At 42.2% G+C, this 15559-nt stretch overlaps 1 protein-coding gene across 18 annotated transcripts in view; it reads left to right on the top strand.

The window, feature by feature from the left end:
- THRAP3 (thyroid hormone receptor associated protein 3) overlaps positions 1–15559 on the top strand; it is a 98835-nt gene that overhangs the window by 44551 nt on the left and 38725 nt on the right. For 15 of the 18 annotated variants that reach the window (XM_063608759.1, XM_063608766.1, XM_034961328.3 and 12 more), the window contains one exon: positions 8298–8400. The exons of 2 other annotated variants lie outside the window; for them this stretch is intronic. The gene's annotated coding sequence lies outside the window, so the exon portion shown is untranslated. Of the gene's footprint in view, positions 1–3169; positions 3227–8297; positions 8401–15559 lie in introns of those variants that run through there. One more of the 18 variants, XM_063608762.1, reaches the window with a different exon arrangement.

Genomic DNA, 15559 nt, shown 5'->3' with positions numbered 1-15559 from the left:
AACTGTACATATAAAAATGGTTAAAATGGGCAGTTGTATGTTATGGCACTGGAGATATAAAAAGGAATTTGATCTGATACCTGCCCTCAAGGAGTAGTTTACTTTAGTAGTAGTGCATGACCACTGGTTTTCAAGGAAATAGAGGCTCAAGTGATAAGGAAATGCTGGTAGCTTATAAAAGTTTTGTAATGTGATAAAAAGATAAGTTCTGGGAAAGTAGTCATTATGAGTTCTTGACAATTCAGTCTGATCTACTGGACCGGGATAACTCAGATGGGAAAGTTACTTTGCCGCAACCTCTCTGCACAGCCCGAGAGCATGAGTTTAAAAAACCATTGGTCTAGGTAGAAACGTTCAGGTGCATCAGTTGGCATGTTTGATTCCTCTCTGTGTTGTACATTGAGACCTTGAGGCACGGAATGATAGGGTTATTTGAGGAGCAGACTCATTCAACCTGGAATTAGGCATAGGCTTGGGTTTGTCGTTGACAGAGCCTACTGCTCTTTTTACAGGTTTTCAAGATGGAATTAGTGTCTTACGTTCCGAGTTTGCCATAAAGCTAAATTCTGAATTCGCATGAGAATGTAATTGTTTAATGACCACATGACTACCCAAACCAGCTTGTTGAAGTCGTGTCTTTTCACTGTCATTTTGATACTGGCCCAATTAACAATATGTATTGAGTACTCCTTTGTACCAAGCACTTTTCTGAGAACTTTATACATATATTAATTTATTCAGTGTTCAACAACACTGTGAAGTAGGAACAGTTTTATAGATAAGGGACCACAGATAGTGAGATTTAATTAAGTCACTTATCCAGGGTCTCACAACTAGTAGTTGGTGGAGTTGGGAATCAAACATAGGCTTCAGAGCCAGATGTGCTCTTATTATTTATTGAGGAGTTCAGTTGCTTTGGAAATTGCTTTGGGATGACTAATTACTGACTTTTATTTGTTTTACTATGAGTTGCTGGGCATAAATATTAAAAAATATCAGTTCCTACCATTTGGGAGTCTTACAGTTTTGAGAATTACTATTCATTAGGGTTTATTTTTATTTTTATTTATTTATTTTTGAGACGGAGTTTTGCTCTTGTTGCCCAGGCTGGAGTGCAGTGGCGCGATCTTGGCTCACTGCAACCTCCGCTTCCCGGGTTGAAGCAATTCTCCTGCCTCAGCTGCCCAAGCAACTGGAATTATAGGCATGTGCCACCATGCCCCGCTAATTGTGTGCTTTTAGTAGAGACGGGGTTTCACCATGTTGGTCAGGCTGGCCTGGAACTCCTGACCTCAAGTGATCCACCTGCCTTGGCCTCCCAAAGTATATGTTTACAGGCATGAGCCACCATGCCTGGCCAAGGTTGATTCTTAGTGGCCATCTGCACTAAATGCATTTGTTAGACAAATGATGAAGAAAAGGGGTTGATAACCTTTCCAAAGGGTCAGATACTTTAGGCTTTGCTGGCCAAGAGGCAAAGTTGAGGCTACTCTGTGGGTACTTACATGACAAGAGAGAAAACAACTTTGCACAAAGTTTTTATTTCAAAATACAATAATCAGGCTAGGCACAGTGCCTCACACCTGCAATCCCAGCGCTTTGGGAGGCTGAGGTGGGCAGATCACCTGAGGTCAGTTCGAGACCAGCCTGGCCAACATGACGAAACCCCGTCTCTACTAAAAATACAAAAAAATTAGCCAGGCATTGTGGCGCAAGCTTGTAATCCCAGCTACTTGCAAGGCTGAGGCACAAGAATCTCTTGAACCCGGAGGACAGGGGTTGCACTGAGCCAAGACCATGCCACTGCACGCCAGCCTAGGTGACAGAGTGAGACTCTGTCTCAAAAAATATAGATAGATAGGCATATATATATATATATATGTAAATAGTGAGTATAATTTTTGTAGTAACAGGTCTATAAGAATGGAATTCTGCTTTTGGGGAGTACAATTTCACTTAATTGGGTTTCCAAGTTAGCATTGCCTTTCAAAATTGATGGCAAATATTTATTTGTTAATGCTGATCTGTCAGGAAGTTTTATGTGTGTCATCTTTGAAAATGTCTTCACACAGATGGGTACTGCCAAATACATTAATCACTGAGCATGTGATTTTAATTGAGCAGATTTATCTTTTGGAAGGCACAGAAATGTGTTAGATTCTTGATATTTGTCTTTTAGCATACCATAACATTGCAGATAAATTGCTTCCAATTGAAGATTAGATGGAAGCTCCTTAGCTGCACAGACAGATTTTGAAATATGGAGATTTACTTTACGCGTGCATTAAGGTTGGAAATATGCTGGAACTGTAGTTTGAGCTCAGAAGATCTGCTTCAGATTTGTGTGGGTATGGAGATATCACTTCTTGTTCAACTTTTGATAGTATGAGAAGTGAATAAAGTAATTTGACATTTCTTGAAATTGAAACATTTATTGTCATTAGTATTATTTTATTACAATATGTGTTTCCCATAGAAGTGCTGTTTTGACTTCTAATTTTATTTTATTTCTTTGAGACAGAATCTCCCTCCGTCAGCTAGTCTGGAGTGCAGTGATGAGATCATAGCTCACTGCAACTTCAAGCTCCTGGGCTTAAGCGAGCCTCCTGTCCCAGCCTCCTGAATAGCTGGGACCACAGGCGTACACCATTGAGTCAGGCTATTTTTTTTTTTTTTTTTAGTTTTTGTAGAGACGGATCTTGCTGTGTTCACTAGGCAGGTCTCAAACTTCTGACCTCAAGCTGTCCTCCTACCTTGGCCTCCCAAAGTGTTGGGATTACAGATGTGAGCTACTGTGCCAGGTCTTTGTAATTTTAAACTGAATTCATTAAGAAACATTATCAACTCTGCAGCAAAAGCTAACTTCAAAGCTATTTGGTATCCGCAACAGTAATAGTGGTTAAGGGTGGTTCTTGTTGAAAAATTTCATACTCAGCCCTGAGCTTTTCAAGAAACATAAAATTTTTCTGCTTCTAACTTATCAAACTGCCATGTGTTAGGGCAAGTCAGGATATTCACCTTCTTTTTCTCAGCACTGCACTCCAGCCTAGGTGACGGAGACCACGTCTCAAGAAAAAAAGTCTGCAGAGAAACTGCTGATAAATAACCTTACATTTTCACAACGTTTGCCAGTTTTTCCAACTAAGTCCTTTTCTTCTCCACAGATATTTTTTACCGTCATTTGCTTTCCTGTAAGTTGGGAATATTGTGATGAGTGCTTAGTTTGGTAAGATCCATGTATGTTATATTCCTGGCATATCTGTGGTGTCATTTCATAATAAACACAATGATTTGCTATCAAATTCAGTAACAAAATGATTCACACTTCACACTGTGCCTTAAAAGGGTAACATCAACATCTGCTTTTCTTGTTTTGATGTGATGGATATGCACTGGTAATTAAAAATAATAATAAAATGTGATACTGCCTATGCATGGTATGTGAAATGCTATTGAGTTATAACTGTGTCACTGCAATTTGTAGCAGAGCAAAGCAGTGAGACCACTGAAGGCAGTCCCTGTTGCAGCTACTCAGATCTCCTGTCTTAGTGTGCAAGTAGCCATATGTAAATGAATGTGACTGTTCCTATAAAATTGTTTATGGGTGTGTAAATTGGAATTTCCCCAGCCCAGCAGCTAATATGGGGGAAAAAAAGAAGTTGGAATATTGTATAATTTTAACCTCTAATGAAGTATTTTTTTGATAAAAAAATTTTTTTTAAAACAGAAACCATTCTTAGCTCATGGATGGTACAAAACCAGACAATGGGCTAGATTTGGTCTGTGTGCCTTAGTTGCCATCCCCTATTACAGAAGGCTCTGTATACATGACTTATTTGGAAGTGATCTGTTTTCTCTCCAAACCCATTTATAGTAATTTCACCAGTCTTGGATCAATCTTGGTTTCCACTGATACCATGAAACCTACTTGGAGCAGACATTGCACAGTTTTCTGTGGTAAAAACTAAAGGTTTATTTGCTAAGCTGTCATCTTATGCTTAGTATTTTTTTTTTTACAGTGGGGAATGGCTGAGATTACATTTTGTTATTCATTAGATACTTTGGGTTAACTTGACACTGTCTTCTTTTTTTCGCTTTTAATTGCTATCATCATGCTTTTGAAACAAGAACACATTAGTCCTCAAGTATTACATAAGCTTGCTTGTTACGCCTGGTGGTTTAAAGGACTATCTTTGACCTCAGGTTCACAAGAATGGGCAAAGTGTTTCCTTATGTTCTGTAGTTCTCAATAAAAGACTGCCAGGGGCCGGGTACTGTGGCTCACACTGTAATCCCAGCACTTTGGGAGGCTGAGGCTGGCGGATCATGTGAGGGCAGGTGTTCGAGACCTGCCTGGGCAACATAGTGAGACCCTGTCTCTATTTAATTAAAAAAAAGAATGCCAGGCCAGGCGCGGTTGCTCATGCCTGTAATCCCAGCACTTTGGGAGGCTGAGGTGGGCGGATCTGGGAGGCTGAGGTGGGCGGATCATTTGAGGTCAGGAGCTTGAGACCAGCCTGGGTAACATGGTGAAACCCTGTCTCTACTAAAAATACAAAAAAAATAGCTGGGTGTGGTTATGCATGCCTGTAATCCCAGCTACTAGGGAGGCTGAGGCAGGAGAATTGCTTGATCCCAGGAGACGGAGGTTGCAGTGAGCTGAAATCGCACCATTGCACTCCAGCCTGGGCGAGGGAGTGAGACTCCGTCTCAAAAAAAAAAAAAAAAAGAAAAGAAAGAAAGATTGCCAGGGGTACTTGAGGTGAGATAAGGAAAAAAAAATTCAGTCTTGTGTACCATAGGAGATACAAATGGTATGGTCCTAGAATGTTAGCGTTTACCCTTTGTTTGGATTTGGAAACTATATCGTTGTTTAAGGTCTACTAATGTGTGGAACATGGGAGCGTTCTGAGTGACACGCTGGTCTAAGGCACTGTTGTCCTTTATCTGGATCATTATTATTATTATTTTATTCTTTTTTGAGACAAGGTCTTGCTCTGTCACCTAGGCTGGAGTGCAGTAGTGTGAACATGGCTCATTGCAGCCTCTGTCTCTTGGGCTCAGGCAGTTCTCTTGCCTCAGCCTCCCATAATGTTGGGATTATAGGTGTGAGCCACCACACCTGGCCTGCCTGGATGATTATTATTATTTTTTTTTTGAGACGGAGTCTTGCTCTGTCACCCAGGCTGGAGTGCAGTGGCGCAATCTTGGCTCACTGCAACCTCCGCCTCCTGGGTTCACGCCATTCTTCTGCCTCAGCCTCCTGAGTAGCTGGGACTACAGGTGCCCGCCACCACGCCTGGCTAATTTTTTGTATTTTTAGTAGAGACGGGGTTTCACCATGTTAGCCAGGATGGTCTCCATCTCCTGACCTCGTGATCCGCCCGCCTCGGCCTCCCAAAGTGCTGGGATTACAGGCATGAGCCACTGCGCCCAGCCCTGCCTGGATTATTTTGGGCATTATCTACTAATTTCTTCTATTTGTGACCCATTAAAATCTGTTCTCCACGCAGCAGCGAGCATGTATCATTGCAGTTTGTGGTATTTTGAAACATAATTATGCTCCTATTTTATGCTCTAAACACTCCAGTGGCTGCCCTCATTACCCAGAGGAAAACCAAAGTCCTTACGTTGATTGCAAGGCCCTGTCCATTCAGCCATGTTTCTGACCTGATCTACCAACAGCTCATTGGTAACCTTTTGCATTGCAGACATTCTTTTTTTTTGAGACAAGAGTTTCGCTATTGTTGTCCAGGCTGGAGTGCAGTGGTGCGATCTCGGCTCACCACAATCTCTGCCTCCCAGGTTCAAGTGATTCTCCTGCCTCAGCCTCCTGAGTAGCTGGGATTACAGGCACCAGCCACCTCGCCTGGCTAATTTTTTGTGTTTTTAGTAAAGACGGGGTTTCTCCACGTTGGTCAGGCTGGTCTTGAACTCCCGACCTCAGGTGATCTGCCCGCCTCGGCCTCCCAAAGTGGTGGGATTACAGGTGTGAGCCACCGCACTTGGCCAACATTGCAGACATTCTTATTTTTGTCTCTTCCTCAGACAGTCAAGCATGTTTCCTCCCCAGGGTCTTTGCATTTGCTGTTTCCTCAGATAAGGCCCAGTATACTCTTTTTCTTCCGTCTCTGCTCAGCTGTCTCATTAGAGAGGCCTTCCCTTAATGCGTGATATAAAATTGTATAACTTTTACTCCTCCATGTGCCCCCATCTGCTCCCTAGAATGTCAGTTCCAGGCATGAAGGGACTTTTAAATTATTGAACCTCCAGTGTGTAGAATAGTGCCTGGCATGTAGTCAGTACTTAATAAATTATTTGTTGAATAAGTGGACAATTAGTAATGTGTAGAAGGGAAGAGGGTCTATTATGGAGTCTCCTTGCTAATACACTGCTGTTTGGCCAAAGGAGGTTCAGGAGATAGAGGCTGACAAGTATGCCTGTGGCTGGCCAGATGACATGCAGGACAGGCTAGGCAGGAGGAGGGCAACTGTGGTGGCAGGGGGTGACTCAGGGTTTCAGGTGTCTCTTCGCTGTCACAGAGTAACTAAAGGCCAGAGCCTCAGATTTGCTTATTCACTCATCGCAACAATGGGGAATTGAAGACTTGTTGGAATGATAAAATTCTTGCCAATATCCAAGAAGAGGTTAATTAATAGGAAATATGATGGAGTAATAAAATGGGAGATTTATGTGTGTGTACTTTTGCCATCTGGTTAGAATTAGGGGGAAAGATGGATGTATTGGAATAGATTGTGTTTTTTTGTTGTTTTGAGACAGAGTCTCGCTCTGTCACCCACGCTGGAGTGCAATGGCACGATCTCGGCACACTGCGACCTCTGCTTCCCGAGTTCAAGGGATTCTCCTGCCTCAGCCTCCCGAATAGCTGGGATTACAGTCATGTGCCACCATGCCCGGCTACTTTTTGTATTTTTAGTAGAGACATGGTTTCACCATGTTGTCCAGGCTGGTCTTGAACTCTGGACCTCGTGATCCGCCCGCCTCGGCCTCCCAAAGTGCCGGGATTACAGGCATGAGCCGCCACGCCCGGCTTGGAATAGGTTGTTTTTTAAATTCAACATGTTACAGCGTAAGAGCAGTTTGCAGTCCTGTAGCAGACATGGGATTTCCCTCACTAGCTAGGCAGAGCTGACTGATGTGAGCCCTCTGTGCCTCTGGAGTGAGGAATCGGGGGAAGAAGTTTTGACTGATGTAACCTAGGCTGAATTAGAAGAATACATAGCGAGAAGACATGAAAAAGTATTTTGAATGAGTTTTTTAAAGTGCTATATTTGTACTTATATTAATAAAGAAACACATACCGACATTGTTATTTGGTAAAGGATCTGAATACTAAGCCTCATCTGGATAAAACAGTATTATCCTGTTAGTAATTTTTTTTTTTTCTTGAGGCAAAGTCTCACTCTGTCCCCCAGGCTGGAGTGCAGTGGCGCGATCTCGGCTCACCGCAAGCTCCACCTCCTGGGTTCATGCCACTCTCCCACCTCAGCCTCCTGAGTAGCTGAGACTACAGGTGCCTGCCGCCACGCCTGGCTAATTTTGTTTTTGTATTTTTAGTAGATACGGGATTCCACCATGTTAGCCAGGATGGTCTCGATCTCCTGACCTCGTGATCCTCCCGCCTTGGCCTCCCAAAGTGCTGGGATTATAGGCGTGAGCTACTGCCCCTGTAATATGAATAACAACAAAGTTTTGATAAGGCAGGAGTGAGGACATCTAATTACCTACATGAGCTTGCTGGTCTTGGAACTTGGTTTTCCTGTTTGTTTTGGAAAACGCTGGACATAGCTTTGATGTATGACCATGTTCATAGATCTGGGAATAGACAACTGGAGCAGAAGGGAATTTTTGTGCTTTTATGGGTAGGTACGGAGAGTTATTTTACCTTGAAATGCATTTGTTAAATTCATTTTAATATACCTCTGTTCATTGCTTTCTTATTTTAAACATCTGATTTTTGTCAGGTTCACCAGGTTGAGTTTTGTGGAGCTTGTGAATTAGTCTTGCATAATGAAAACCTTAGCACCTGAAATACTGCCAGTGAAAGTATCAGGTTACAGTAAGGAAGGCTTTTGCTTTCCATACTGTAGGAGGTTAGATGAATGAAAACCTGTCAGACAGAGGCAGACCATCTCATACTTTGAGAGAAAAGCTTGGGTCCTTTTGGAGTAAAGCTGAGGGCTAAAGTAGGGTTTGTGTTTATAGATTTTGAGCATCAGTAACAGAATCTGCATTTGGGTAGCCATTTTATCACTACTTATTTTCTCTCATTTCAGAAGTGTATGCTGACTTGTAAAGTGAAGAAGCCAGTGGTGCTGCGGGTGTTCTTTTGGGGTAGTGTCTGGGATCCAGTACGAGTTGAATCATTGTTCAAATAAGGTAAAAGCATGGTGGTAAAAGAAACTAATAGCTTCACTAATTTGTAAAACCAATCTTATGTTAAGAATTGATTATTTCAAGACCAGCCTATGCAACATGGTGAGATCCTGTCTCTACAAAAAATAAAAAAATTTAACCAGGCCTGGTGATACACACCTGTGGTCCCAGCTACTTGGGAGGCTGAGGCAGAAGGATAGCTTGAGCTCAGTAGTTGGAGACTGCAGTGAACCATGTTCATGCCACTGCACTCCAGCCTGGGTGACAGCAAGACCCTGTCTCAAAAAAAAAGAAAAGAAAAGAAAAAGAATTGATTATCCAGACGATTCGTTAATGGAAGTTCTGGGTTCTTATGAAACAGTATTCGTTTGAAAAAGGCTGTCTGTAAACTTGACATCTGTAATCATTGTTAATATTTTGGGAAGCAGTCCCTTTTCATGCTTATGTTACTTGGATATATACCTGTTTTAATTAAAATTGGGGGCCGGGCGTGGTGGCTCCCACCTGTAATCCCAGCACTTTGGGAGGCCAAGGCAGGTGATCACTTGAGGTCAGGAGTTTGAGACCAGCCTGGCCAACATAGTGAAACCCCGTCTCTACTAAAAATACAAAAATTAGCCAGGCATGGTGGCAGGCACCTGTAATCCCAGCTACTTGGGAGGCTGAGGCAGGAGAATCACTTCAATGCAGAAGGTAGAGGTTACAGTGAGCCGAGATCTTGCCACTGCCCTCCAGCCTGGGCAACAGAGCAAGACCTTGTCTCAGAAAAACAAAAACAAACAAAAGCTTTATATATTTGCAAAAACACTATAGTAGACATACCAGACCATCAGCTCCCTAGGGCTTTTTATGAAAAACAGCAGTCCTTCCCAGCCCCTTAGAAGCAGTCATTTTCAACTCTTCAGTTCCTTTTGGTATATCTCTCTAAATAATAAGCCTCTTTTGCTTTACAGTGTTTGTTATTATTTATTAACTTCACTCCTTAGATAGTGGTCGTTTTTGGTAGGCTTACCTAACCACCTCACATGCCAACATTAATTGTCACTCTGGGGCTGGGCACCTGGCTCACGCCTGTAATCTCAGCACTTTGGGAGGCCGAGGCGGGCGGATCACGAGGTCAGGAGATCGAGACCATCCTGGCTAACACGGTGAAACCCCATCTCTACTAAAAATACAAAAAATTAGCCGGGCGTGGTGGCGGGCACCTGTAGTCCCAGCTACTCTGGAGGCTGAGGCAGGAAAATGGTGTGAACCCAGGAGGCGGAGCTTGCAGTGAGCGAAGATCGCGCCACTGCACTCTAGCCTGGGCGACAGAGCGAGACTCCGTCTCAAAAAAAAAAAAAAAGGCACTCTGGTTATAATATAATTTTAGTCATGGCAGTATCATGGTTTACAACATTATTATGATTACATAGTGCTTATTCACAGCCCAGTCATTTTACATGTTGTGTTTACTTTTCCTTTTTTGTACAACTATTTGTTTTCTGTTTTTAATAACCTTTTTGTCTATTTTGCTTAGTTTCTATGTCTTTTTATCAGTAATTTCTCCCTAAACTCTAACCATAAGTGTAAATCTTCCACAATACATTTAAGCATTTTGGCTATATTATAAATTTTATCTTGGGCTAAGCGCAGTAGCTCACACCTGTAAGCCAAGCACTTTGGCAGGCCGAGGAGGGCAGATCACTTGAGGCCAGGAGTTCGAGACCAGCTGGCCAACATGGTAAAACCCCATCTCTACTAAAAATACAAAAATTAGGCTGGGCGCGGTGGCTCATGCCTGTAATCCCAGCACTTTGGGAGGCCAAGGCGGGCGGATCACGAGGTCAGGAGATCGAGACCATCCTGGCTAACACGGTGAAACCCCATCTCTACTGAAAATACAGAAAAACTAGCCAGGCATGGTGGTGGGCGCTTGTAGTCCCAGCTACTCGGGAGACTGAGGCAGGAGAATGGCGTGAACCCGGGAGGCGGAGCTTGCAGTGAGCTGAGATCGCGCCATTGCAATCCAGGCTGGGCGACAGAGCGAGACTCCATCTCAAAAAAAGTAAAAATAAAATAAAAAATTAGAGCCATTTCTGTAAGCAGTTCATATGCTATTCCAAAAGGAAATCCCAGAGAGACGAACTACACTGATCACAGGTATCTGGACTAAGTTCTGGTTGAATGTGTGGATCTACCTGCGGTGGAGTTGGTGTCTCTAGATAGCTTCGAGTAGTATTTTAAATAATTTTAAGTGGAAGCAACCGGTCGGGTTCTCCTTGATTTCTTATGTAAACTTAGATGATTAGTATGATCCAAAATGGTAGTAGATCTTTAAATCATTTTTGGTCTCTTACGTAGAGTTGTGTTTGTATTTAAGACATCTCCGCCTGCTCCCCCAAACTCATGTGGAGAGTTACTGCAACAGGAAAGGCTTAGTGGGTAGAGACTAGAAATGGCAAGTATAAATGACAAATCTAAAAGTGACTGGACAGTACTAGATTGGGTTCTCAATTTGAAGATATAATCATCGTTGTTCTCAAGGACAGTGCTGCTCAAAAAAAGAATGTGAGCCACATGTCATTTAATATTTTTTAGTAGTCACATTTTAAAAAACAGATGAAATAAATTTGAACGATATGTTTTATATAATTAAATATATCCAGTACATTCTTATTTCAACGTATAAGGGATATAAAGAATGGTGAGATATTTTACTTTCTGTTTATACCAAGCCTTAGAAATCCCATGTTTATTTTATACCTGTAGCTCATCCCAGTTCAGATCAGCCACATTTCATGTGCTGAGTCTACATATGTATTGGATGGTACAGTTCTAAGAGTTCATACTTCTGAAGGAACAGATAAACTAGTATGATTAAGTTAATGAATAATGGCCTGCCGCATTCCAAACATAATACAAAACAGTGACATAGTAATATAAAACAAAATAAATCTAACACACACGTTTTTTTCCTCCTCTAAACCTCCATGTGATCATCTTTGGGAAGATGATTTGATCTTAAAAAGACCATTGTCTGTAAAAGCTGTCAAACAGCTTATTTCTCCTACTGTAGTTCTATCCAGGCTTTATGTAGAACTCTTTGTAAACAGTGGATGTCTATATATCAGTATGGGGGTGATCTGCAAAGAATGTCCATGGCCCACTGGCTCTGAATCCCATTCTCAGTTTCTTCAATTAGAATCTTGATGGATGGACTTTTTTTTAAAGTTCTGTAGGTGATTACAGTATTTATCAGTGTTTAGCCCAAGGCTTTAATAGTAATGCTTCTATTTTATTTTATTTTATTTATTTATTATTATTATTATTTTTGAGATGGAGTCTTGCTCTGTCTCCCAGGCTGGAGTGCAGTGGCGCGATCTCGGCTCACTACAAGTCCACCTCCCGGGTTCACGCCATTCTCCTGCCTCAGCCTGCCCAGTAGCTGGGACTACAGGCGCCCGCCACCAGGGCCGGCTAATTTTTTTTTTTTTGTATTTTCAGTAGAGATGGGGTTTCACTGTGTTAGCCAGGATGGTCTCTATCTCCTGACCTCGTGATCTGCCCACCTTGGCCTCCCAAAGTGCTGGGATTACAGGCGTGAGCCACCGCGCCCGGCCTGTTTTATGTATTTTTTGGAGGCTCTGTGGCCAAGGCTGGAGTGCAGTGGCTTGATCACGGCTCACTGCAACCTTGACCTCCCAGGCTCAGATGATCCTCCTGCTTCGGCCTCCTGAGTAGCTGAGACTATAGGCACAAACCACCATGCCCAGTTAATTTTTGTATTTGTTGTAGAGATGAGGTCTTACTATGTTGCCCAGGCTGGTCTCAAACTCCTGGGCTCAAGTGATCCACCCGCCTTGGCCTCTCAGAGTGCTAGGATTTCAGGGGTGAGCTACTGCACCTGGACAATAATTCCATTTTTAAAAATAGTTAAGTGTCATGATTGGCTGCTTAATTTAGCTTAGAAAAGATTTATCTTAATGACAGCTGGAAGGAAACCACAGGTCGTTAGTTAATATAGATTATAGTGTCTTTATTAAGTTAGGAAAGCTGAGAATTTCTCTTAAGAATTGAGAAGAAAATATTCCCCAATGGTAACATACTCATTTAAAATGGGGACTAAAATTACTGTTACCGTCCCTGAGAGACATAGGAGAGGAGCCTCTGGGGTGAATTGAGTATTTTTTTTAAGCCGCCAGCTGTGCTATTCATTTTGTTTCCCCAATGATTAATTGCATAGATGATCCTGAGCTTAATAGACACCCATTGACTGAATTCTCAGAGGAGTATCTCAAGTTGCTTACACTGGGGATGTTGTGATGAAAAAGTTCTAAGTGAACTTTTAGCTTGCTGTTGATTTTCGCTGCTAACATCCAGCATCGAAGAGATTTGTCTTCCAAAGGTGAATGTGACCTTTTGACTTAGGTCTTTCTTGATAATACGACCTTTCCTTCTAGCACACCTCTTCAGTGTGACACATGCTAATTTAGCCAGGAAAGATATAAAATGCTTTATTGCTGTGTAGGAAGATACCTGATCACTTATTACTTGTAGGCAGATTTTTTGTTTGTTTGTTTGTTTTTTTGAGACGGAGTCTCGCTCTGTCGCCCAGGCTGGAGTGCAGTGGCGCAGTCTCAGCTCACTGCAAGCTCTGCCTCCCGGGTTCACGCCATTCTCCTTCTTGTAGGCAGGTTTTAATAAATAGCAAGAAAATAGAATCAGTTATGAAATCTGTTTACTCCCAGGGAAGTTCCTAAATCTCTCCCTCCAACCACTCTGGTTCTGTGGCTAAACATAGTTTAAGGTGTTTACGCACTTGTGTGTCAGGCACTGTGTATGTACTTCCTTAATTCTCCTGGCAGTCCTGTAAGGTGTAGGTCACATTTGGAAGATGGAGAGAGTTAAGTATTTTGTCTAGGAATGGGTGGCAGAGCCAAGATTGAACCCAGTTCGTTTTTGCTACCAAAGCCTCTACTTACTGCCGAACCTGGCCCAGTATTACAAAGTGACTTGTCCATTTAGGACTGAGCATTTTAGATTGATAATTTGCTTTAGTGTATTTCCTCACCTAACACCCACCTTAGTGCCCCTCTTGAAGTAACACTGTATTATGGACATATGGACAGCCCAGAATGGAACGTCTAGTCTCAGTTGCTTATTGTGTGTTGAGATTATGCGCAGATTTGCTAGTTATCTATCTCTTTTGGTCTTAACTGTGAAATATTGGTAACATTACCCTTATCTTTTTTTTTTTAATATCTATTTGAGAATAGTTGAAGATTTATTGAAAATTGTGAAGATATACAGAGTTTATATTTGCTGGGGCTGCTATAATAAAGTACCACAAATGGAGGCTTCAACAACAGCAGTTCTATTGTCTCACAGCTCTGGAGGCTAGAAATTCAAAATCAAGGTGTCGGCAGGATTGGTTCTTCTAGAGAGCCGTGACAGAAGGATCTGTTCCAGGCCCCTCTCCTTGGCTTCCCTGTGTCTCCGCATATCAGGTTCCAAATTTCCCCTTTTTATAAGCATCATATACCTCACTAAAGACCCTTAACTTCAAATGAGGTTACATTCTGAGGTACTAGGGGTTAGGACTTCCCATATATGATTTGGATGGGTAGATGGGTCACAACTGGACCCATAACAGTTCCTATGTACCCCATGCCCAGTTTCCACTGTAAATAACATCTTACATTAGTATGGTACATTTGTCACAATTAATGAACCAGTATGAAACTTTACTATTAACTAAAGTATCATCCTTGTTATGAGCACATAAGAAAACTTTAGTTCAAAGAGAAGCAACTTGGAAAAGGTCTTACTAGTAATCTTTTTGACTTTACTCTGGTGCCTTTTTACACTGTTAACCAATACAAACGAAAACCTCCAAAGTCACAGTATGAGCCTGAAAAGATTAAAAAATAATTTTCTACTTACAGTTAGGTACAAGACAGGAAACTTTTTTTTTTTTTTTTGCTGCATCTAGTGCGCATGGCGCAGTAAGTGTTCAGTAAATCTTGATGAGATGAACAGAAGAATGCCCTTGGTACTTGTTGGGCCGTATTTTTGAAGCATAAACTCCAGTTTTACCAAATAACTATAAAGTATAGCAATTGTGAAATCTGCTTTAATGAGAAAGCAAAAATTATTTATTTTTTAAATTTTAAGTTCTAGGATACATGTGCAGAAAGTGCAGGTTTGTTACATAGGTATACATGTGCCATGGTGGTTTGCTGTACATATCAACCCGTCATCTAGGTTTTAAGCCCCGCATGCATTAGCTGTTTGTCCTAATCTAATGCTCCCCCTCCCCTTGCCCCCCACCCCCTAAAAATTATTTTTAAAATTGTGAAATGGTCCAGATGTGTTGACTCACACCTGTAATCCCAACACTTTGGGAGGCTGAGGCGGGCGGATCATTTGAGGTCTGGAGTTTGAGACCAGCTTGGCCAGCATGGTGAGACCCCGTCTGTACTGAAAATACAAAGATTAGCCAGGCATGGTGACATGCACCTGTAATCCCAGCTACTCGGGAGGCTGAGGTAGGGGAATTGCTTGAACCTGGGAGACGGAGGTTCCAGTGAGCTGAGATTGCACCACTGCACTCTAGCCTGGGGTACAGAGTAAGACTCCTTCTCAAAAAAAGAAAGAAAAAAAAAAAGCCAAGCATTGTGGCGTACCTGTAGTCCCAGCTACTCAGGAGGCTGAGGTGGAAGGATTGCTTGAGCCCAAGATGCAGAGGTTGCAGTCACCTCTGCAGTAAGATTGAGCTACTGCACTCCAGCCTGGGCAACAGAGCCAGACTCTGTCTCAAAAATGACAAACAACAACAACAACAAACAAGAAAAATTCCAGTTCCTGTGTGGAAATCATCCTTGAGATAAGCAGTGCCCCTCTGCCTGCTGTATTTTGGAACCCATGGAAAATACATTTCTCATTGAATTTTCTCCACCTCTCTAAGTTACTGAGAAGTAATGTGGTCCTGTTCCTTTAAAAAGTAAATGATGGAAGGAGTGGAATTTGCCATATGATATGAGCAGAAACTAATTCACTCGCTGAAAAGGGGGAAGGAAATGTGATCTCTTGCTGGTTCTGATGGAAAGAAGCCAGCAGCACAGTGTCCCTCACCCCAGTAGGATTCTGTAGCCGAGCTCTAACTTGCTCTGGAACCTCT

The sequence above is a fragment of the Pan paniscus genome, chromosome 1 (assembly GCF_029289425.2).
Source record: "Pan paniscus chromosome 1, NHGRI_mPanPan1-v2.0_pri, whole genome shotgun sequence".
In the NCBI taxonomy this organism is placed as follows: domain Eukaryota; kingdom Metazoa; phylum Chordata; class Mammalia; order Primates; family Hominidae; genus Pan; species Pan paniscus.
Note: the sequence above shows the minus strand (reverse complement) of the source record. Positions and strands in the feature narration are given on the sequence as shown.